This window comes from Triturus cristatus, chromosome 9 (assembly GCF_964204655.1).
Source record: "Triturus cristatus chromosome 9, aTriCri1.1, whole genome shotgun sequence".
In the NCBI taxonomy this organism is placed as follows: Eukaryota; Metazoa; Chordata; class Amphibia; order Caudata; family Salamandridae; genus Triturus; species Triturus cristatus.
The window spans coordinates 1,181,164,084-1,181,186,544 of NC_140592.1; the positions used below are offsets into that span (position 1 = coordinate 1,181,164,084).

The 22,461-nt window shown below is 43.6% G+C and overlaps 1 long non-coding RNA gene across 1 annotated transcript in view; it reads right to left on the bottom strand.

Annotated features, from left to right (window-relative positions):
* The window catches only part of LOC146799587 (uncharacterized), a 69,003-nt gene that overhangs the window by 41,375 nt on the left and 5,167 nt on the right, over positions 1–22,461 (bottom strand). The window contains exon 2 of the long non-coding RNA XR_014969286.1: positions 6,547–6,650. This is a non-coding gene — a long non-coding RNA (uncharacterized LOC146799587). The remainder of the gene's footprint in view (positions 1–6,546; positions 6,651–22,461) is intronic.

Genomic DNA, 22,461 nt, shown 5'->3' on the forward strand with positions numbered 1-22,461 from the left:
ACCCTTTTGAAGTCCTCCAGATGGATTATATCCAGATGGAACGTTGTCGAGGATTCAAATATGTCCTCGTAGTTGTATGTGCTCTTTCCCGTTGGACAGAAGCATATCCCGTCTCAGATTACACTGCCCCGACTACTGCCAAACAGTTAGTTCGCGAATTCTTCCCACGGTATGGTTTGCCCCGTATCGTGTACTCAGATAACGGCCAGCCGTTCTCATCCGAGCTAATGAAACACATTTCACTCCTGTTAGGCTATCAATGGAAATTCCACTGTGTCCGACATCCCGAGGCAGCAGGTCTCGTGGAGCGTCATAATCAGACTCTGAAAATTAGACTTTCTAAAATCTGCAGAGAGAAAGGTGTCGACTGGATAGTAGCTTTACCAGTTGCGCTCTTTTACATGAGAATGGTAGCACATTCTCGAACAGGGCTATCCCCGTACGAGGTGGTCTTCGGTAGGCCACCAAATATGTGGGGGACGCCTATACCTCGAAAAATAACTGATGTTGATTGTAATATGCTGACAGATTACCTTGCTTCCTTGATGTCTGCACTACAATCTTGCCGTTCACAGGTAGCTGCAGCCTTTCCCGACAACACTGAGGTGAAGCCCCATGAAGTGGTTCCCGGAGATTATGTTCTCATAAGAAATTTCGACAGGAGGAGCCCGCTGGAGCCTCGTTGGCAAATGCCGAAATTGGTACTTCTGACCACGAGGACAGCAGTGAAGATTGAGGGTCGCAAGGGTTGGCTACACTCGAGCCATATCAAGAAATTTCATGGACCACTTTCTGATTTAAACTTTCAGCCCTGCCTTCCCCCACAGACTGACTCAAAACTTCCCTTGGTTGAGAGAACCGAATCACAAGACTATAAACTGAAACTAAGGTCTAGCAAGTCAGACAATTTGATTGTTTAAGTCCTCTCCAAGGTGAATCGGTTAAATTAGTCTCTGACATGTATCCTCTAGACCGAAATAGAGAGAGAAATAGACAGAAACAGCTCAAGAAACATGCATACTGTAAATCACTTCGTAGTCACTGTGTAGTGACATTATTGATTATGTTTTTTCTAAGTCTTCTGATTATTGCTGCAAGTATACTGTTGCACATATACTATCCCATTTCCAAGCGTGCTTTCAATGTTACTGCCGAACACTCTTTTAGTGAATTACCTCCGCATGAGTTGTCCTACAGATTTGCGCTGCGCAACAACACATTCATTAGTATGTTACATCACTCCCATCAGACCAGCAACGCTACAAACTGTTGGATATGTGGCCGACTCCCTCCCTACCAGAAATACAAGGGAGTTCTGCCTCTCTTTCCGTACCCGTTCACACACAATGGCTCCTGTGGAGCATGGTTTAGTTTGATTAACTCTTTAGATTCAAATTCCGTAGTTTACCAGGACAACTGGGTATGGGGAAACCTGAACTTAGTTTTACTTAAAGTCTGCTATCCTAACAAGGAGGGACTTCCCAAAAGAACAGGAACTGACCTAGAAAATGAAGTATATGGATTAGGTAACTTTACACTTAACCTCATGATTCTGAATGTTGAATCCGAAGCTGTACCAGTCTTGCCTGCTATGTCAGTATTTCCAGTTAAAGGTGAATTATGTGTAAGAAAGAATGGTTCAGTACACATGGGTCATAGCAAATGTACCACTGTGATCGAATTCAGTGATCAAGGCAAGTCTACATTTAGAGCTTCCCGTCATCCCTACTTCATATGTGGTCAGACCGCATATATACGTTTACCTCTAGATTGGGATGGTACCTGTTACATTGCATTCCTTCTGCCACCTGTTTTCCTAGCTCCTCCTGATTATCATAGAAATACCCATTTAGTACACAATAGACCCCAGAGAGATCTCCCGATTGTCGACTACACTGAAACGGCATGGGAGCAATACATAGATTTCAATAAAGGTTTCTTTCCCTACATAGGTGTTGTCACGAATAGTAAACTGATACGCAGATTAACCAGAACCCTTGAAGCAGTAGTGAATGAAACTACTTCCGCCCTAGGCAACTTAACAGAGGAGCAGTCTGCGATGCGGATTGTTGTTCTTCAAAATCGTCTTGTCCTTGACGTCATCCTGGCCGATAGGGGCGGAGCCTGTAGGGTCATCGGATCAAGTTGCTGTGTTTTCATTCCAGAAAACGCGCCATCAGTATATAAAGCCATAACTCGTCTTCATAAGATTGTAAGCCAGATACACCAGAATCCAGGCACCTGGACTTGGTCCGGTTGGCTCTGGAGCGTGTTGTCAGCCTCGGGATGGAGGATCCTATCCTTCCTAGGTATTGGCCTTCTCATAATATTCAGTTGTTGCCTGTGTCTACAATGTGGGCCAGCGATTTGTGGTCTGTGTGCCACATCGTGTATCCCACATTCAAGTTTTCATTCAAAATCTCGTAAGAAGAAAGAAGAGCAAATGATGTTGTATGAACAGATTGATGGATTGATGAAGATCGATATTTCATGAAGGGTCCGTAGGGGACAAGGAGGGAATGAGGAAATATGAATTTTTATGATCAATTGTGTCCCCTATCTTAGACCCCAACGGCTCCATGTACGTGCTACAAGTACATGTATGTTCCCTCCACTTCCAGCTATGAAGACGCAAATACATGTGCGTCCAACGTTAACATGCCCTCTTTCAGATCCACCATGAATGGGTTGGATATTCCGTTCCTAAATATGTTTGGCCACCGACTTTATATGGTGCACCTTCACGTTTTACAGCTCTGGCGAGTAGGCCCTGAATTCTGCCATCAAGCCTTTTCCTGCCTTCTGCCTCTGAAAGCTCCAGCCTGAGCCTACGTCTGTATCCATGACCTTTGTCCTACTCCCTGCGCGGCTAACGGTGCCTGACTCGGCCTGTTGCCTGCCAAAGACTGTATCTCGCCTTCAAGTTATCTGCTCCGCTCCTCACCCAATACATTCCTGTCTAGTAGTTTAGGTAAACATCCTTCCAGCTACAGAGCAAAGGGCCCGGCCTCACTGTCTCCATGCAAGTAATTCATAGCTCCCGTTGCCATGGTAGGCCCATGCCCCCTCGCATCTCCTGTAGACACATAGACGCTTGTACACGCACTAGCAGTCAGTATAGAATAGACTCTGTCCGAGAGACCTTTCCTTCCAGATAATATAGTTCCTTAAACACAAGATATTAGATACGATTTGGGATTAGGTTGTTCTGACATCCCAGACTTCTGTCTCCTCATGTAGGGCTAAATGTCAAGTCCCCTTCACCCTCTAGTTACACGTCAAGCACACGTCATGCGGCTGCGCGCGCATCTCTGCCATATATTTCTGCTGACATTGCAGGATTCCTTTATGGATCCACCCACCTGTGACATCCTCTTAATGACGTTTCTAGTATACGCCTTTATGCACGCCTATTGTAACGCCTTTTTCATTACGTATCTGTATTCTTATCTTTCCTATCAGCTGTTACGCCTCCTGCATCTGTCTTACTGTAATGCATTTACTATATATATGAAAACCTGTCAATAATGTATTGCCTATCCCTTCCTGAACCTTCGTGGTGACGGAATCCGATTGCCTGGTTCGAACCATAATTCCTTTGTAAGGAATAAATTCCCTTTTATAACCTCAAATACCACGGATTCTGCCTCTTATTTTTACTGAGTTATTCTTATTGAATTTTACCGCATAAATTAAGTCTAGGTAATTTAAATTTACCACACCTGGACTAGCAGACAAAGCACTATTTAAATCTCAGATCTCAGATAATGCTCTGATCATTGTAGATTTTTACATACAATTGCAGAACTCAACTCAAACAGATGACGATTACATAATATTTTGTTATAGGATCAGTTATATCTTGAGGAATTTGAATGATTCACCACTGAGTTGTTTGATATTTATAAAATTCAAGATTCTGATTTTCATGTCAAACTCTTTCAAAGCGATGGTTAGGGAGCATATTTCTAAGTATGTTGCTACCAGGAAAAATAAATCACTTCAGGAGTCCTCTGACTTATTACTACTTATTAAGAAATCAGAGCATGAGTAGTATTCCTCTACTCAGAAAACACTTTAGTTTGCTGTACTCAAATAAAAGTGCAATTTAATAAGAAACCTATTGAAGGTGCTGGTGGCACACTGTAAGAATTAATGAAAGGTGTAATGGAGAGTGTATTAAAGCTGGGAACTTGTTAGCCAATTACATGAAAATTAAAAAACAAAAAACAAAGATCTGTGTTATTACTGGCACTAATGGAAATAAGCATAAAAAAACTGAAATTCTTAAATAGTTTACTCATTATTATGCTGAATTATACATTGCAGAGCATATCCTGCGGGCTGAAGCGTTGGGTGAATTTTTTAAGTCTATACACAAACGTCAAGACAAATTGATAAATCTAGCCCTGCATGAACAAAATATTGAAACAAATTAAATGTATGCAATTTCCATGCTTCCAAAAAAACTATTTTTCTGTTGAGTTTAACTCAAAGTTCAACAGGATTACAGTACCAAAATGTATTTTGCTCTTTGAGTACTTTCTTTATATTGGAGGTGAACTTGGTTCTTTCCTGGAAGTAATTCTGTATCTAAGACTTATAAAAGATAGGGATCTCTAAACAATTACGGACATATTACTTTTTACGAAACAGAATGTAAAATGTTCGCTACAATTTTAGATTGCGTATTAACAAATACATCCCTGATTTAATTGACATAGAACAATCCGTTTTTCTAAAAGGTAACTCCCATATATTTCCCAAACTTATTTATGGTGCCTCAATATACACACTGCTGCAATAACACTTGATGCTGAGAAGGCTTTCAACAATATTAGTTGGGATTTTATGGTTAAAGCTCTGAATTTACATGGTTTTGGCCTCAGAATCCTATGAGACAGTGCTTCATGCTGGACCTTTAACCTCAGGTTTTCTAAACAAAATACAGTCTTCATCTTTTAATTTTTAAAAAGTTACAAAACAGGAATGTACCCTTTTGCCATTACTCTTCATATGTCACTTGAGCCCTTTTTAGAGAACATCCTCAGATCTAATAGATTTGTTGGATGTAAATATAAGGAAGAAGAGGCTACATTTACAGCATATACAGATCATATGTCACTTCCATTCTAGCATTCTCTGAGATATTTTTATCTTATTCTGCTATTTCTGTCACTAAATGCAAATTGAAAAATCGGAATTTATGTTGCCTAGTAAATATTGTTTTAAAGATATGTTTTAAAAAAATCTAAATTTGTATGAAAATCTGCTAAATATATGCTTGAGTATCTTATATTATAATTCTATACCAGGTACAGTTACAGGTAACCTATACGAGATTAATCACAAAAACACGAGATAGTATACCCTCTTTTTTACCCTGGTAGGTAGACCTGGCAATCTTTCAACTCACGCTGGAACCAGTTCATTTTTGTCAGCATGTCGTCCAGTATATGGTCTACTAATACTTTAACTGGGATGTTTGTAGATCTTATTTTCATTGGTTTACAAAAGATCTCATCCGATTAGAAGAATACTAATAACAGTCCCTTAAACAAGTGGTAGAATATTATCTCTTCATCTCTTCTCAACTCTTCATCCTTCTACACCACTAGGATGGTAAAAAATATCTTCCCTTTCTCTCCCACCAAACTGCAGAAAATAGTAGTGACCTTTAGGGTCTTATCGAAACTAGACTACTGCAATGGCCTATACATCAATATGCAGCAACAATACCTGAATAAATTACAGGTTTTGCAGAACACAGCAGCTCGGTTCCTTTTAGATATTCCTAAATTCATATCTGCCTCCATGACTTTAAAACAGCTACACTGGCTGCCAATTAGATAGAGAATAGTTTTCAAAGCTCTCTGCATCACCCTTAAGGCAATTCATGATACTAGTCCTGACTACCCAAAAAACATAATTTCAACTGGTGTAGGCCAACACGATCATTGTGGTAAGCCGCGGCTATGAATGGAGCAGTTCCTAAATTCAGACATGCCGACTAGGGAGGAAGAAGCTTTGCGATCGATGCATCGCAGACCTGGAACACCATGCCTCGCCATCTAAAACCTATTAACATTCTGCTTCCCTTTAGGAAAGCCTTAAAAACCTGGCTATTCACCTCCTTATGAACTTTGCATTATGAGGCTTTTTATTCACATTAGTTCTGTTGACAGGTGACCATCAGTGATGCTTTAGGTAGAGCTTTCGATTGAGCTAGCGCCAAGAGACCTTCAGGTATATGTACGCTCTGGAAATTAATTTTACATAATTTAACATACGATATCACTAGTACAGATTGGACACGTTAAATGTGCCATCCTCACAAATAACTATTAAAAGGGTCATATAGTGGATGCCCTAGTTATCAAAGCATGTTTATAGGGATTTTTTAATGGCTTATAATTTTTGATCCTCCTTGAAAAATTACATTTATACTTGATTACATGAGCTTTTATAATGTGATATTTCTCGACACATGATCAATAGAATGTCTCTACTTCTGAATTAATATTACATTATTATGTTTGGGCTGACCTGTTTCTGCGTATTTGCATATAAGCATTTTCGTAATGCTTTCCTTTCTTTCTCTTCCTTGTTTCTTGTTTCATCTTCTTTCTTTCTGCCTTCCACTATTTTTTCTAAAAGGTAAAAAAATAAAATCTTATTTTGTCTGATCACAATATATTTTGTATTCGAAACATGTTACACATCAGGTAGTAAATTGTTAATTACAATATATAGATAGGATTCTAAGGTACCGTTTCTGCAAGTATTAATGTTGCAGTACTGATGTTTCCTAAGTATTACGTGGTAAAGTATTATTTCTGCATTGTCCATGCATTTCACTTTTTGTTTTAATAAAACATTCTTAAAATAATAAAATTGAGATGAGAGGTGAACGTTTGGGAAAAGGGGCTCAAGTGAGGTACACTGCAGTGTATAACAAAGACAAGTGTGAATAAATGGGGAGTGCAACAGCTTCCGCATATTTAGTTATAGAAAAGGCACTGCACCTTTTGTAATGCCAAAGAGTAGGACCAGCATTAAAGAACAAATCACCAAGCGCTGTCTGCGGATCTCTATTACAATCATCTGGTGTGGCCAGTGTAATAATTAAAGTGAGGGTCAGGGAAGGCTGAGACCAGAAGTAACTTTAGAAAATATTTTGTCGGGCTAGGGTATTAAATAGGTCTAACAACTCCCCAGCAGAGGAGGCAGTATGGGTACGGTAAGTGTTCAAGGACTGGAACAGATGCAGATGAGTGTAATAAACTAATGTAACATCAGTCAATTGTCATGCAACAAAGGCAACAGGTGAGGCACCTCAGCTCTGCCAGGGATGGTAGGAATAGACATCTGCAACATATAATAGTGTTTGACGGTTACCACAGGAACTGTGCATGCAGGTTCTTTGGAGGAGGAATGCTATCTCTCTTGCTCCTCGTCCAGGATTTTGTGTTGTGCTCTTTAATAAAGGTCTGAATGTTTTCTGTGCAATGCCATCCTTGTACCAAGCACTCATATTTCAAAGGCAGGGGTAAAGTTGTGGTATGTAACCAGGCAAAGAAATGATCTCATCCGGTGTCAGGTGAGAGGTGCATGAGTTAAAGACAGGACTGAAGAATTTTATAGATTCCACAAATGAGAGATGTGGACTGAAAGCACTGGGAAGGCATAGAACAGGGGATGAAATAAGGCACCGCAATGGGTAACTGCAGTACAGAGGTCCCACCACAATTTCGGGGCCTCCGCCACAAATGTGGAGGTCCTTTGTGAATCAGGCCCTCTGTGTCCCCATGTAAGTGCCTGGAAAGAGTGTGAAGGTGAAAAGAAAGCAATGCCGCGTGGTCATGCTGGAGTAAGGTAAAAGGAAGACCAAGAGGGACAAGTTATATCTCCTCGTAATCCTCCTGAGAAGGGCAAATCTCTGTTAATTTGTTACTTGACATGTTTTCCACTCCGGAGCATTACAGACATTTCGAGTAATTGTCTGGAGCTAAAGAAGTAATGCCTGGGGTATCTGTCCTGTAAGTCCACACACCTCCCATTAACCATTCCAAATGTCTCAGGCAGTCTTTGGCTGTTCTAGGTGATTTGTGGGAATGACCAGCGGAACATATGTTTCCCTCAAAGCCCTCGGCTTGCTTGGAATATTGCGAACTAACTGCCGTTGGTATTACACTGCAGCCACCATTCCTGTAATATTTTTTTGTGTGCACAAAAGTACCTTTTTAGAATTAAGGCTGTGCGAAATAGCACAATTATTTCTAACATTTTATGAAATATTGGGAAAATTACACAAAAGTACCTGTAGATTAAGAAAAATTTACTTTGTGCTATCTCGGCTGAAAACAGAATCCGAGGGTATCTCCCATTCAAACATCATTTGAGACACAGGCCAGGGGTCTCTTGCAACACATTTTGTGCATGAACCTGTCCCATGAGACATTTTCTGCTCAAACCAGTCCTCTGCATCAAAAGATTATGTGAAATTGTATATTGCAATACTTTCTGAAATGATCCATAATTTGCATAATGCAAAATTGTGCAAATTACCCAAGTGTAATACAAAATGTATTGAGTTCCTACTTCACTCTTACTAATTCTGCACCAGAAGAAGCTGAGCAAGGCATTTTATATTATGTTATGTTATGTTACGGTATATTAAGTTGCTATTACTTATAAAGCACACCTACATCAAACGGTTTCTTGGCGCTGAAGTAACTAAGCCAACATGGCTCGGGATGCTCTTAATAGTAGGGGTGGGCGGAATTTGCGTAATCGCGTTATGCAAATCTCCGCGAAACGGTAAAAAATCTCCGCGAACACGCAGAAATTCCGCGAACACGCGGAATTGCTTGTTCGCGATACTTTTTTCCTGTTCGCGATCGCTGTTTGCGTGCTCGGGGTGAAATATCTTGTGAACACGCATATTGAGAACGCGAGCAAGCGAAAAATTTCGCGAAGTCGCGGAACGCAGATTTTTGGGTAATTTCGCGTTCTCCGCGGAACGCGAAATTACGCAAATTACGCAAATTCCGCAAATTCCGCGAACGGAACGGAATTTGCCGCCCAGGCCTACTTAATAGGCGTGCTTGAAGAGCCAGGTCTTCACCATCGGTCTGAATTTCCCATAATTGGGAGTAGTCCTGAGTTCCAAGGACAGAGACTTCCACATACAAGGGGCAATGACTGAAAATCTGGCTCCATCTGTCCTTTACTTATTGAACTGAGGGATCACTAGATAGTGTGGATGAGTCGATCTAAGAATGCTAATGGGTAGTTCTTTTGGATGCAAGATTTAATAAAAGCTGGACTTTTCATGTGCAGGAATTTAAATACTATGCTACATGTTTTAAATGCGGATCTCTGGGCAACGGGGAGCCATAGAAGATCTTTTGTCACTTCAAAAAAGTGGCAGTGTCTGGAGAGTTGGTAGATAAGCCAAGCAGCTTGGTTTTGAACCAACTGGAGTCTACGGATGAGATAGTTTGAAAGGCTCGAATAGAGAGAATTGGCATAGGTTAATTCTTCACCGAACCAAGGGACATACGACTTGGATCAAGGCATGAACAGTGAGACATTTCTTTATCTTCTTCATTCTGCAAAGTTGGAAGAAGCAGGAGAACACCACTGAGCCAAGTTGCGGTTTCAGGACGAGATCCTCATCAATGAGGAATCCAAGACTTTTTACCAACATCTTTCGGGGGTAGGAGGGAATTCCCATCTCAATAGGCCAGGGCTCCAAAGAATGAGCTTATTTTGGGGGATTACTATTTCTGTTTTATCAGAGTTTAGTTTCAGTTGATTGCTGTTCATTCAATCCCGGATGAACAACATGGTGTCCTGGAAAGGCATCGTGTAGTTAGGGGTATTGTCAATTGTGAAGAGAAGTTGCATGTCGTCAGCTTAGTTATACATTTTGACTTTCATGTTTTTGAGAGAGCAAACCAAAGTGCGAATATATAAGTTGAAAAGGTGTGGAGAATGAGAAGAATCTTGTGGCACCACACAATTCTGTTGTACTTTAAGGGAATGGGGAATAGATGGATGAAAGTCTGACCGATTGTGATCTGTCTTTAAAAAATGAGATGATCCACTTGATTGTCGAGTCCTTTCCTCCTGTGGCTCTGACACTGTCAACCAAAAGGTTATGGTCAATCAACCATGTCAAAGGTCATTGAGAGATCGAAGAGGATGAGGGCTTGAGTTGTGCCTTGCATAGCCTCCTCCCGCATGTCCCCCACTACCAAAAGGATAACTGCTTCTGTAGAATAAGCGAGGTGAAAGCCAGCTTGGCAGGGATCCAGAAAGTCTGAATCCTCAAGGAAGGAGTTGAGGTGACGAGCTATGTGCACCTCAAGTATGTCTGCCAAGTAATGGAGTAGAGAGATCAGGTGGTAAGTTTTTAAGTTGAGGAGATCCTCACCTATCTTCTTTTGTAATGAACTACAACTACCTCTTTAAAGGAACTAGAAACTGTCCCATGCACTACTGTACTGCATATCATGACAATCAACTAGGATGTCACCAGATAGAAGTAGTGCTTAATTTGTGCACTGCATGTGGTTGGATGTGGTGGGCACCGGCACTTATTTTTGGGGCGTGTTGACTTAGTTTTCATCATCAGATTTTCAGTGTGAGCAAAGGAAAGAAAGAGAGAAAAGGAGGGGATGAGAAAACATAGGAAACCAGTTACAATGGGAGAAAGCAGAGATGAACACTAACCTGCAAGATAGGAAGTGGAGGGTGGTGGAAGAAAGACTCATGAGGTGGAATCGGTTCTAGGCCACCTCGGTATTTGGCACCACCGCGGCGGGCTCCAAATGAAAACTTTGGACCCCTCTGCTTTTTTTCTTACAGACAAAGCGTTGGCTCAAAATCTAGAGCTGGGTCTAGATGTATTAAATATTTGGCGCCATTGCTGGGTGGAGACAGGATGTAGTAAAATATCACGCAATAAATCATAGCACAATCACAGGCGTAAACAGCCGCCCACTGTGGGTATTCGATTGCAGCTCTCTTAAAACATCCGAAGCAAATTCGTTCTTGTTAATCTGTCAGGCTGATGGAGACCAATGGATGGGGCGGAAGAAAGCTCTTATGCAGGCGAATTGAACTGTCACTTTTTGTTAAATGATGAATCCGACTCTGTTTCTGTTGTCAAGCCCCTGGTGTAGAAAGGAATGACAGAGCTGTACAGTAGGGGACGTTGACAAATAAGATGTCATTATTGAGCAGTTAATGAAGGCCCGGATTCGGCGCTTTTGTTCCTTTTAGTTAACTCCTGCTCACGAGGTCTGGTTTGACAGAGACATGGCACCGATGTTGGGATTTCTCAAGTGTGTGTTTTTTTCAAGCACTTTTGAATTACATTTCTGCGTTCCAATTTTGTCCCAGGTCTACATTAGAGTAAGTAAAACGTACAGAGCCATTGCAACCAATGTAGCTGTCATAAAAAAAAGAACAAGCATTTGCAATGCAAATAGGTCTCGAATTTGTGATTTAGAGCTATTGACATTGCAAATGGCAATTGTTTTACCTACACGTTTTATTTTTGAAGTGAATGTATGTAGTGTGCAAAATCCCTTGGAAAGGTTCTGCACTTCGTAATAAATATATTGAAAAAGACGCAAAGTGTGGATTGTGTCAACAATTGCTTGGCACGAACCTCATGTGTGAAGTGTCGCCACACATGCACACCATGGTGCTTTACTAATGCGAAACTCATTAATAAAAGTAGTGCTTACACACTAACCAATGCGATCGGGATCGGAGCATGTGAATCCGTATCCCGGCTTCTCTTTCATTTTCTAGACTATTTGACTCCTGCGTCTTGGTTATCCCCCAAACACTTGAATGCAATGGAGTTTGTCATGGGGGCGGGGGCAGGGGTGCTTCGGAGGTACATGAAAATGTATTCATTGCCTAGTTGTCAAAGGTCCCCTGGTGCTATTAGTTAAAAGTGTGCAGATTTCATTAAGATATTAAGAGTACTTTATTCGCATCTATGAGAAAATCGACATTAACTAAACAAAATGCCAGAATGCGTGTCAGTTTTCACAGTGTTTTAGACAGTACTGAATGCTTAGTTTAATTTAATTCATTTTTGTATTTGCTCTTTTACACAGCATCCAAAGTAGGTTACCTAACCCCAAAGCCCCGAGTTGTTAAATGACCCATAGAAGGGAGTGTTTTACAGTTGAGCAAATGTGTCCAAATGTAATTTTGGTAGTGCCATGGAATGATCAGCCAATGAGGTACTCGATCAGCAGGTATTTAACTACACGTTCAAAACGTACGGTATTGTGGCTGTCTCTGAATGTGTTTATTAGCTTCATCTACCAGACGGTGCTCACATAGGGGAGACTAAAGCACAGAACAAAATGTATTCATTTATCCTGAGTGTGAAGACACCTGGAAGGCCTAGGTGCCCGCCCGTAGAGGCTAGGGATCCCAGCGCTTCCACAGACTCTGCGGTGCTCCTCTGCACCAGCAGGGCACAGCTCAGAATCTGCAGCTTCTGCTAAGAATAGGTGAGGGGGATGAAGTTGGGGCATGCGGGAGTTGCCGGCAGATTTCCAGGTTATTGAAAGTGATGATTCTGACGTGAGGCAATGGAGACTGACTTTGTCTGTTTGTCTGCACCAGTTTATTTCTCTACCATCTACCGGGCTCACTGTCATGTAACCATACATCTCTCTTTGTTAGCGGTGCGTAAACCAATATATTAATTAACAGGTAGAGCCAGCCGGAGACGAGTCAAGCGCATACGAGCCAGTGGGCGAGCCATGAAAATGATCGGCATGTTAATCATACAGTAAACATGATGTAAATGTACGATAAAGTCTCTTCAGAATTCAAAAAAGTGCATTTCTTTAGCGCGTCGCGCGTCACCTCAGTACACAAGATTATAGCACTGAATTAAGAGGAAGTTATTAAAAGTGCTAGTTTTAAGCACGAGTTAAAAAACTGCCGCTCCTCCCGCCCGACGACAATGCCATTTTTGAACTAAGGGGCGTCAGTTGCCATGCATACCCCGAATGTTGCCTAGAGTCTTATTATATTTAGAGTAACATTAAAATCTAGTTCATTAAACACGAGAAGTTTTTGTACAGCACGCATCTTGAACTCGCATATTTCAAGGTGGCAATAATAAAGATGAAAACGGAAGTGCCGGCAGGCAAGAAAACCCGAACAGGAGTGGGGGGGGGCGGTGGAGTGTGAGAAGTCACAGACTGAGGGAGGGGGCTGTGGGGTGGGGAGAGAGGGAACTAAATAGTGTTAGGAGTAAAGAGGCCAATAGCCGTGAAAGGATACAAATGACAAATGAGGAGGGACTACCAAACCAATCGGAAGGCAGCATTTAAGACAAAAGCCAATGGGCAGAGAGTGGTCAGGACTTCCACCTTACAGTATATACTGCATGTCTCGCAAAGCGATGGCAGCGCATTCGCGCTGCAACGCTAGGCAAGACCTAAAAGAAAATAGTGTCAGGAGTAAAGGGGCCAATAGCCGTGGAAGGATACAAATGATGAATGAGGAGGAACTAACAAGTCTCAAACCAATCGGAAGGCAGCATTTAAGACAAAAGCCAATGGGCAGGGAGTGGGCGGAGCTTCCACGAAGCTTTCACACTACAGTATATACTGCATGCCTCGGAAAGCGATGGCAGCGCATTCGCGCTGCAGCGCTAGGCGAGACCTAAAAATTGAAACCGCCTGGAAAGAATGTCACATTTTCTACGTTTAAGAGCAATCTGGCATCATACCTGCAGAGGGTGCCGTGTCATAGAACGGGCACTTTATAAGTAGTGAACAGGACACAATCCTGCATCCTTTGCTGCTCCAAACACAGAATAAACAGCTCCTCTTTTGCCAATGAGTTCTGGCCCCTGACGAATTCATGCCTGTCCTCAAAGGGCATGTCACCTAAAGGCATTTGTGCATCAGAGTAAGGGGGGTGCACAAATAAGGGCTTGTAGGATATCAGATCTCCTTTAAGATTTCTAGGAGCACCCTAAGGGGTATATTTACAAGAGGATAGCACCATCATATTTACAAAGCAGCATTAAGCCACTTTTTGTGGCTTAACACAGCCTCGTAAATAAGTCCCCTTTACACGCATCACTTAGCGTGAAAGGGGCGGGCAACAGGTGTTGCTGTAGGCATTCCACTGCAACTCCCATTGCTTTTTGATGCTGCCCCAGATTTACAAGGAGGTGTAAATCTGAGGCAGCGCCAAAAACTAATGCCATGCAAGAGCAGGCATTAGAATGGTGCAACGAGGAGAAATACTTTTATTTCTCCTTGGTTTTGCTTTTTCTATGTATGCTGCATTCAGCACACATATAAACAGCAAAATGCCATTAATAATTGTTTATGTGCTGGAAGGTGTCCCTTCATGCGCATAAACAATCATTAAATAATGACGATTTGCTACTTATATGTGTCCTGCATTCTGCAGCACACATTGAAGTATCAAATTGCCATTGTGGATTTTTATGTGCAGGAAGGGGCCCCTTCCACACATAAACAATTATTCCCTGTAACACAGGCACCCTTGCACTACTGTGCAAGGGTGCCTGAGTTTATTCTAGGCAGGTAATTTTAGCGCTAGGGCAAACACAGGGTTGTGCCATATTGTTGTAAATACGGCTCATCTCTGCATTTTGGAAATGTCAGAGAGCATCACTGCCAAATTTGACACTGCTCCACGCTCTGACATTTCATTGCAAATATGCACCTAAGAAGTCTTGTAATGAGTCGCTCTATCATTGACAGTGTCTTCATGCACACCCATAAACACGGAGAAAAGCTTCTTCTTCCTCACTCTCATATTCCACAGAGATGAGACCAAGTTGGCAACAATCATTTACTAGTATCTCACATCTTGTGACCAAGGTGGAATAACCCATGGGATTCATACAACAGTACCGTTTTAGTGATTAGCAGATTGAAATCAAACTATCTACCTAACCTATGTACTGCATGTTCATTTTTTAAATCTATTGGGTCAGCATGCGGGAGCATGTCTGTGTTACTTGTGATGTTCCAGAGTAAAAAGTGAGCCAAATAATGAAAGAACACACAAAACAATAAAACAATGTATCTATAACTAATAAAAAGTATCAACACTGGGTATCCAAGCTAAATTTACATTCCATAATTAGTGTCTGCGATCAGTACATTGATTGCAGTCCATCAGCTTTTTGTCACCTGATGTCGGCAAACGCGAAGAATCATGATCCTCCCTCATAAGACACAAAGACCAACATTTTCACAGGTGAGAAGATCTAACCCCCAGTCCTCCCACCACATTTGACAACCCCATCTCGGATCACCATGTGCAGTTCCCTTTTCTCATAGGAACCAATAACTAATTTGTTCTGAAGTGAGGTGATCTAAAGACAAGTCTACCAGGCCAATATAAATAAGATCTTGTTACAATGTTCACACTCACTAGCTTATCAAAGTCACTACAAAAAATGCAAAATAGAAACAATAAAAAAGTAACATGAAAAACCTTTAGAAAAAACTTAAACATTTGCATTTCGATTCTCAATGCTTGCTTTACAGTTTTCATAGCAGACATTTGTTCCAAGCAGGATTGGTCACTCCTCCCTTTAGTATATTTGTGCCCCGAAAACGTAAAGATGCAGTAGCTCATGCAGGGCCAGCATTAGCGCTGGTGGCGCCCGGTGTGACAATCATTTTTGGCGCCCCCTCCCAATGGCCTCCTCTTTGGATTCCCTCACTACCACCCAGAAAAAGTGTTCCTCTTCTCTCAATAGCAGCTCTCTCACATACATTTCATTTGTTTTAAAGCGCTGGTATAGGCTGGATTTACCAATCCACTGAGCTATCCACATACAATACAGATCTGTTCTTTGCAGCAGCTATACTAACCCTCTGCGTGAACATTAATCACAAAAGTGACACTTTATTACTGCCTTAAAGCTGGACGCACAAGAAACACTGCAGCAGATTCTATTAAATCATAGGTTATTTGCTAAACACAGCACCCCCCCCCCACCCCCAAGGTCAGTGTTCCAGGTCAGTGCCCAGTGCGGCCGCACCAGCCGCATTGCCCTAAAGCCGGCCCTAAGCTCATGACACTTTGGTGCTGCACCGTGTCAGTAGCTCAGGGCCCCAGCGGACAGGTTTCGCCCAGGGGCGGAACACAGGCCCCCGCATCTCCCGCAGTGCGGGGGGGGGCCCGAGATTCAAGGGGCCCCCTCAGCACAGTACTCAGGGCTGAGCGCTCCAGATTAAATCCGGAACGGGGCCCTCCGAGTACATTGCAGGGGGGGCCCTTAAACTTTCGTTACGCCACTGGTTACGCCTATTGCCGAGAGAGAACCACAGGGGTGTTTCAGATGGATGTGCGACCTGCAGGGGAAGCTGGGCTTACACAGCCCTTAAGAAACTGCCCTTCTCCAGCCACGAGGTAGAAATGTGGGAAAACCCAGTGCATCAATCGTGGCTCATCAGAACCCTGGCGCTAGTAAGGTTATCTCATACCAGTAGAAGGAGGGGCATGCTGTATTATCAATGCAGATTCTTTAAACACTTTTTTAAAAAAAAAATATGAAATCCCAATCATGAATTGTTCTTGAATCACATCTTGATTTGACCAAACAACTCAACATAGCATGATGATTCCCCAAAGTATAAAAATATATTGCTGAATCTTCTGATGTATTAGGACAAGACCTTGATGCTGCACTTTCGTTTATCTTGCCTTGCTTGACTGGTGACCACTATTATAAGTATTGGGGTTCCACTAACTGCACAGATGCTTCTGGGAAACGTCTTAAGTGATATGAAATTTGCAGAGGTTGTCAAGTCATCGGGAAATGATATTTCATTTATTAATATTTGGAAAGAATGTACTGCAGAAAATGCTCTTTGTTGATAACAGGTAGGTCCATTGTGTATGCTGGAAATCCTGACTCAGTAAAAGGGGTTACCAACTATGAGAAAAATCTTCTTTTTTGTGCAATCACCTTCCATTTTTGTACAGATGGTATTGCTGCTTTTCAAACTCTTCCCACTGGGGCACTGCTGTCCAGTCCCCAGTGTATGTGCTCTGACACCTAAAACATTGTTAAATTGGATAATCCCCAATTGGCATATTTATTTACCTCTAAGTGCATAGTATATCGTGCAGGAAAATACACCAATGGAATGGAAAGTTAAATGTCATTTGAGATCTGCAACACCTATTGGGCCATCCACTAGCGTGACACAGGAAAACATGGCTTCAGGCCTACCAATGTAGTCTAACTGGTGCAGCTTTTAGATCAGCAATTTATTCTGTCAAAATAACTATTTTTGAATTAAAAGAATACCACTTTTAAATATATATATATTTAAAAAATGTTGTTTCTTTCGGTTATCTAAGTGTGCATTTGCTTTCCAACAACTTTAACAACATAGGATTGATGCTAACACAGTCCAAATAATCTCCCTATTTTCATTCAGTATTATATTAGTGTAAGTACTAATGTATAGTATTTCAGCGAGGTCTGGATTTAGATGCTCAACCTCAGATCCATAGCAGTCACATAACACCCCTTCCTTCCACTTAGTCTGCATGTATACATTTATTGACGAGCCCGGTGGGGGGCTGAGTTCATAATAGGAGCTCATTTATTAAATAAATTCTAGGGGTGGCGGGGCGGACACAATACACATTAGGTAGGGGATTCCCACCTACAGTCCTATAATGTTTCACATCCAGAACCCCATTTCAATCTCTGCTGCATACATCTCCCGCCTACTCTATCTCATGGAGGCCTCTCATAATTCTTGTTCTACAAGGTCTGCCCCGTATGGTCCCAGCTTGCTGCTCAGGCTGACGCTTTTTCCACTGGCAGCTCCCGAAGCATAGCTGTGCCTTCTGCTTCCCCCACCTGATCGATAAATCTAGCTTCCACTCTGGATTTCTTACTCCTAGACATCAATACCAGCAGCCCTGCTTCTGGATTTCTGAGTATTGTCCATCTTACCACCCTTTCCGCTACAAAGGTCACCCCCTTCCATCAAACATTTAGGCTTGTACCTCCCCCTTCACACATGCATTAGATCAGCTTCTTGTGCTATACACCTAGGGCATCTGTGTGACACCAGGAACTAGTTTTACTTTATATTTTTTGCAAAGTCCATTTCTGCCACTGGCATAGATGTATTTTGCAATAGTGTTGTTAAGTACTCCAGGAAAGGGTATGTTTCCTGAAGGTGTGAGAACATGAAAATGTGAGAAATTAATCCGTAGGAGAATATGGCATTCTAAAAATAAAAGTGAAGCAGGGGAAAACTTTACATGTAATTTTATAAGTTCATCATTTAGTTATTATGTGAAAATTGAGCTGTAAATTGCACTATTTAGCCAATTTTTTCGAAAAGTTTTCAGAGGTAGAATCGCCTCAAACCGACTTTAGGATATTGTGTTTGCTCACTCTGCGCCCTCTCTTCATGTAATTTGGACTGATGATTTGCCCCACCACTTTCAACGATTATTAGCTTATTTTATTTTAATATGGGAAGGAGTGACATACAGGCAACACAAGGGGCTTGTAAATAAGCACCTCAGTCTTGGAGGGCTGGATCCATACCTGATTTTTAGCATATCCCCAGTTAGATAAATGTAGTAATCTTAAAAATCTGGCATGGATGAGGCATTCCAGGACCGATTTTGGAAAACCCTGCTCTAGACATACCACATGCATACATACATAGACAGGCCGCCAAACACCATAACCTGCACTGTGGGGGACTCCAAGCCCCAGAAGTCTCTTTGCCTGCCCTGGAGGAGGGGCCTCAAGTGCTACAAAGCACCAATGCACACCCGCTACGCGGGACGCGGGAGGAGCTGCCAAACACTTCAACCTGCACTGTGGGGACTCCAAGCCACAGAAGTCTCTTTGCCTGCGGGTTTGATCCATCACCGTTCTTTAATCCACTCTGCCCGGACTGGCTTGGCAGTTCGGGCTGGACTGTTCCCATGAGGCACAGGGTCAGACTGATTTGCATATGGCCATGTCTGAACTGGGGTGGCAGAGTGGGCTAAAGAACGGTGATGGATCAAACCCAGATCTGTTGACTGGGTGTGAGTGTTTGATAGGATCTGATGCTCCGTCCATCACCACCCCCTTTTGTACCGCTTTGTTCGCCATAAGTTGGCAGGGTATGCTCAGACGTGAGTCCCTTGCTCACTTTGCCACTGGATTCAAGCAAGCCGGGCTGAAGACGGCTGAAATGCCAGAAACCGGTCCTAGGAAGCTTGTTTCCGGTCCAGGGAAGGCATGGCTTGGTAGTTCGGGCTGGACTGTTCCCATGAGGCACAGGGTCAGACTGATTTGCATATGGCCATGTCTGAACTGGGGTGGCAGAGTGGGCTAAAGAACGGTGATGGATCAAACCCAGACCTGTTGACTGGGTGTGAGTGTTTGATTGGTTCTGATGCTCCGTCCATCACCACCCCCTTTTGTACCGCTTTGTTCGCCATAAGTTGGCAGGGTATGTTCAGACGTGAGTCCCTTGCTCACTTTGCCACTGGATTCAAGCAAGCCTGGCTGAAGACGGCTGAAATGCCAGAAACCGGTCCTAGGAAGCTTGTTTCCGGTCCAGGGAAGGCATGGCTTGGCAGTTCGGGCTGGACTGTTCCCTTGAGGCACAGGGTCAGACTGATTTGCATATGGCCATGTCTGAACTGGGGTGGCAGAGTGGGCTAAGGAACGGTGATGGATCAAACCCAGATCTGTTGACTGGGTGTGAGTGTTTGATTGGTTCTGATGCTCCGTCCATCACCACCCCCTTTTGTACCGCTTTGTTCGCCATAAGTTGGCAGGGTATGCTCAGACGTGAGTCCCTTGCTCACTTTGCCACTGGATTCAATCAAGCCTGGCTGAAGACGGCTGAAATGCCAGAAACCGGTCCTAGGAAGCTTGTTTCCGGTCCAGGGAAGGCATGGCTTGGCAGTTCGGGCTGGACTGTTCCCATGAGGCACAGGGTCAGACTGATTTGCATATGGCCATGTCTGAACTGGGGTGGCAGAGTGGGCTAAAGAACAGTGATGGATCAAACCCAGATCTGTTGACTGGGTGTGAGTGTTTGATTGATTCTGATGTTCCATCCATCACCACCCCCTTTTGTACCGCCTCCTCCTGGGCAGGCAAAGAGACTTCTGTTTCATGGAGTCCCCCACAGTGCAGTTCAAGGTGTTTGGCGGCTCGTCCCGCGTCCCGGTGTGCATTGGCGCTTTTTAGCGCTTGAGGCCCCTCCTCCAGGGAAGGCAAAGAGACTGCTGGGGCTAGGAGTCCCCCAGAGTGCAGGTTACGGTGTTTGGCGGCTCGTCCCGCGTCGCAGGTGTGCGTTGGCAGTTTGTAGCGCTTGAGATCTGTTGACTGGGTGTGAGTGTTTGATTGGTTCTGATGCTCCGTCCATCACCACCCCCTTTTGTACCGCTTTGTTCGCCATAAGTTGGCAGGGTATGCTCAGACGTGAGTCCCTTGCTCACTTTGCCACTGGATTCAAGCAAGCCTGGCTGACGACGGCTGAAATGCCAGAAACCGGTCCTAGAAAGCTTGTTTCCAGTCCAGGGAAGGCATGGCTTGGCAGTTCGGGCTGGACTGTTCCCATGATGCACAGGGTCAGACTGATTTGCATATGGCCATGTCTGAACTGGGGTGGCAGAGTGGGCTAAAGAACGGTGATGGATCAAACCCAGATCTGTTGACTGGGTGTGAGTGTTTGATTGGTTCTGATGCTCCGTCCATCACCACCCCCTTTTGTACCGCATTGTTCGCCATAAGTTGGCAGGGTATGCTCAGACGTGAGTCCCTTGCTCACTTTGCCACTGGATTCAAGCAAGCCTGGCTGAAGACGGCTGAAATGCCAGAAACCGGTCCTAGAAAGCTTGTTTCCGGTCCAGGGAAGGCATGGCTTGGCAGTTCGGGCTGGACTGTTCCCATGATGCACAGGGTCAGACTGATTTGCATATGGCCATGTCTGAACTGGGGTGGCAGAGTGGGCTAAAGAACGGTGATGGATCAAACCCAGATCTGTTGACTGGGTGTGAGTGTTTGATTGGTTCTGATGCTCCGTCCATCACCACCCCCTTTTGTACTGCCCAGGAGGAGGGGCCTCAAGCGCTACAAAGCAGCAACACACACCCGCGACGCGGGATGAGCCGCCAAACATCATGACCTGCACTGTGGGGGACTAAAAGCCCCAGAAGTCTCTTTGCCTGCCCTGGAGGAGGGGGCTCAAGCACTACAAAGCACCAACACAAACCCCGACCGAGACGAGCCGCCAAACACCATGACCTGCACTGTGGGGGACTCCTAGCCCCGAAGTCTCTTTGCCTGCCATGGAGGAGGGGCCTCAAGGGCTACAAAGCGCCAACGCACACCCGCATTGCGGGACATGTGCCGGCCGTTCCCTGGCAAAGAACGGGCCAAGGAGGGGCCGGTCCTTGCCCATCATTGACAGGAAGAGGTAGTGCAGGGCCACCCTCATTTCATCTGGCCCTGATTAGCTGAGCGAGGAGCCACGCAATATCCTTAAAGGTACTGTAATTTCACGGTCAGGCTCCCTGCCGGCTCATGGTCAAATTTTGCTTGTCTCACTAACGGTGTTTGAAAAGGTCCAGAAGACTGCCATCGAAGGGACCTCCACCCACTAAGCAAGGAGAAACCACTCATATTGTAAGTGTTCATTCGCCATCCCAAAGCTCCTCTACATACCATCTAAGTCAGGATGAGCCCACACCTATGTGCACAAACAGATTTGCCCCCCTTATCGATCTGAATGACCATGTACTAGACCAACAGTTTTCAGACGGGTTAGGTGACGCAAAACTTGCACCAGTACTCCAGCAGGGTTGCACGAATCAGCATTCCAACCAGTTTATTGGTCAAATTGTGGACCTAAAAGCACAGACCAGCAAACTAACCGAGGAGGTCTGTGCTCTTAAAGTAATAGTTGTTATGTTAACGGACTCCATAAAACAACTGACTCAAGACTCCCCCCCGCGTAAAGGATAGATTGTTCACGCCCCAAGAGTCCAAACTCAAAGAACAGCATAATGGCAACTTAGTTGTCAATAGTAGGGCCTCATTTAACAACTCAGCAGATTCTCAGCAACACAGGGAAGTGTGTCCCCCCAACAAAAAAGAAGGGCCTACATTTAATCACATTCTCATTGTAATCAGGACAGGTTGCGTGGCTTAGGGTCCCAGCGCATAGAGGCTGGAGTCGCCAATTCAACTCTTCCAAGAATAAATCATCTGGTCGGACAAATGGCACAGGGAGCACACTTTAGTAACAAGAGGTCAATGGTGTATAATTCAAACCGTCAAATCTTCTTAAACAATATCCCCAAACTAACTTCCAGCTTAATTAACGAAGATGAACATTCCCTTATAAATAAATGCACACAATG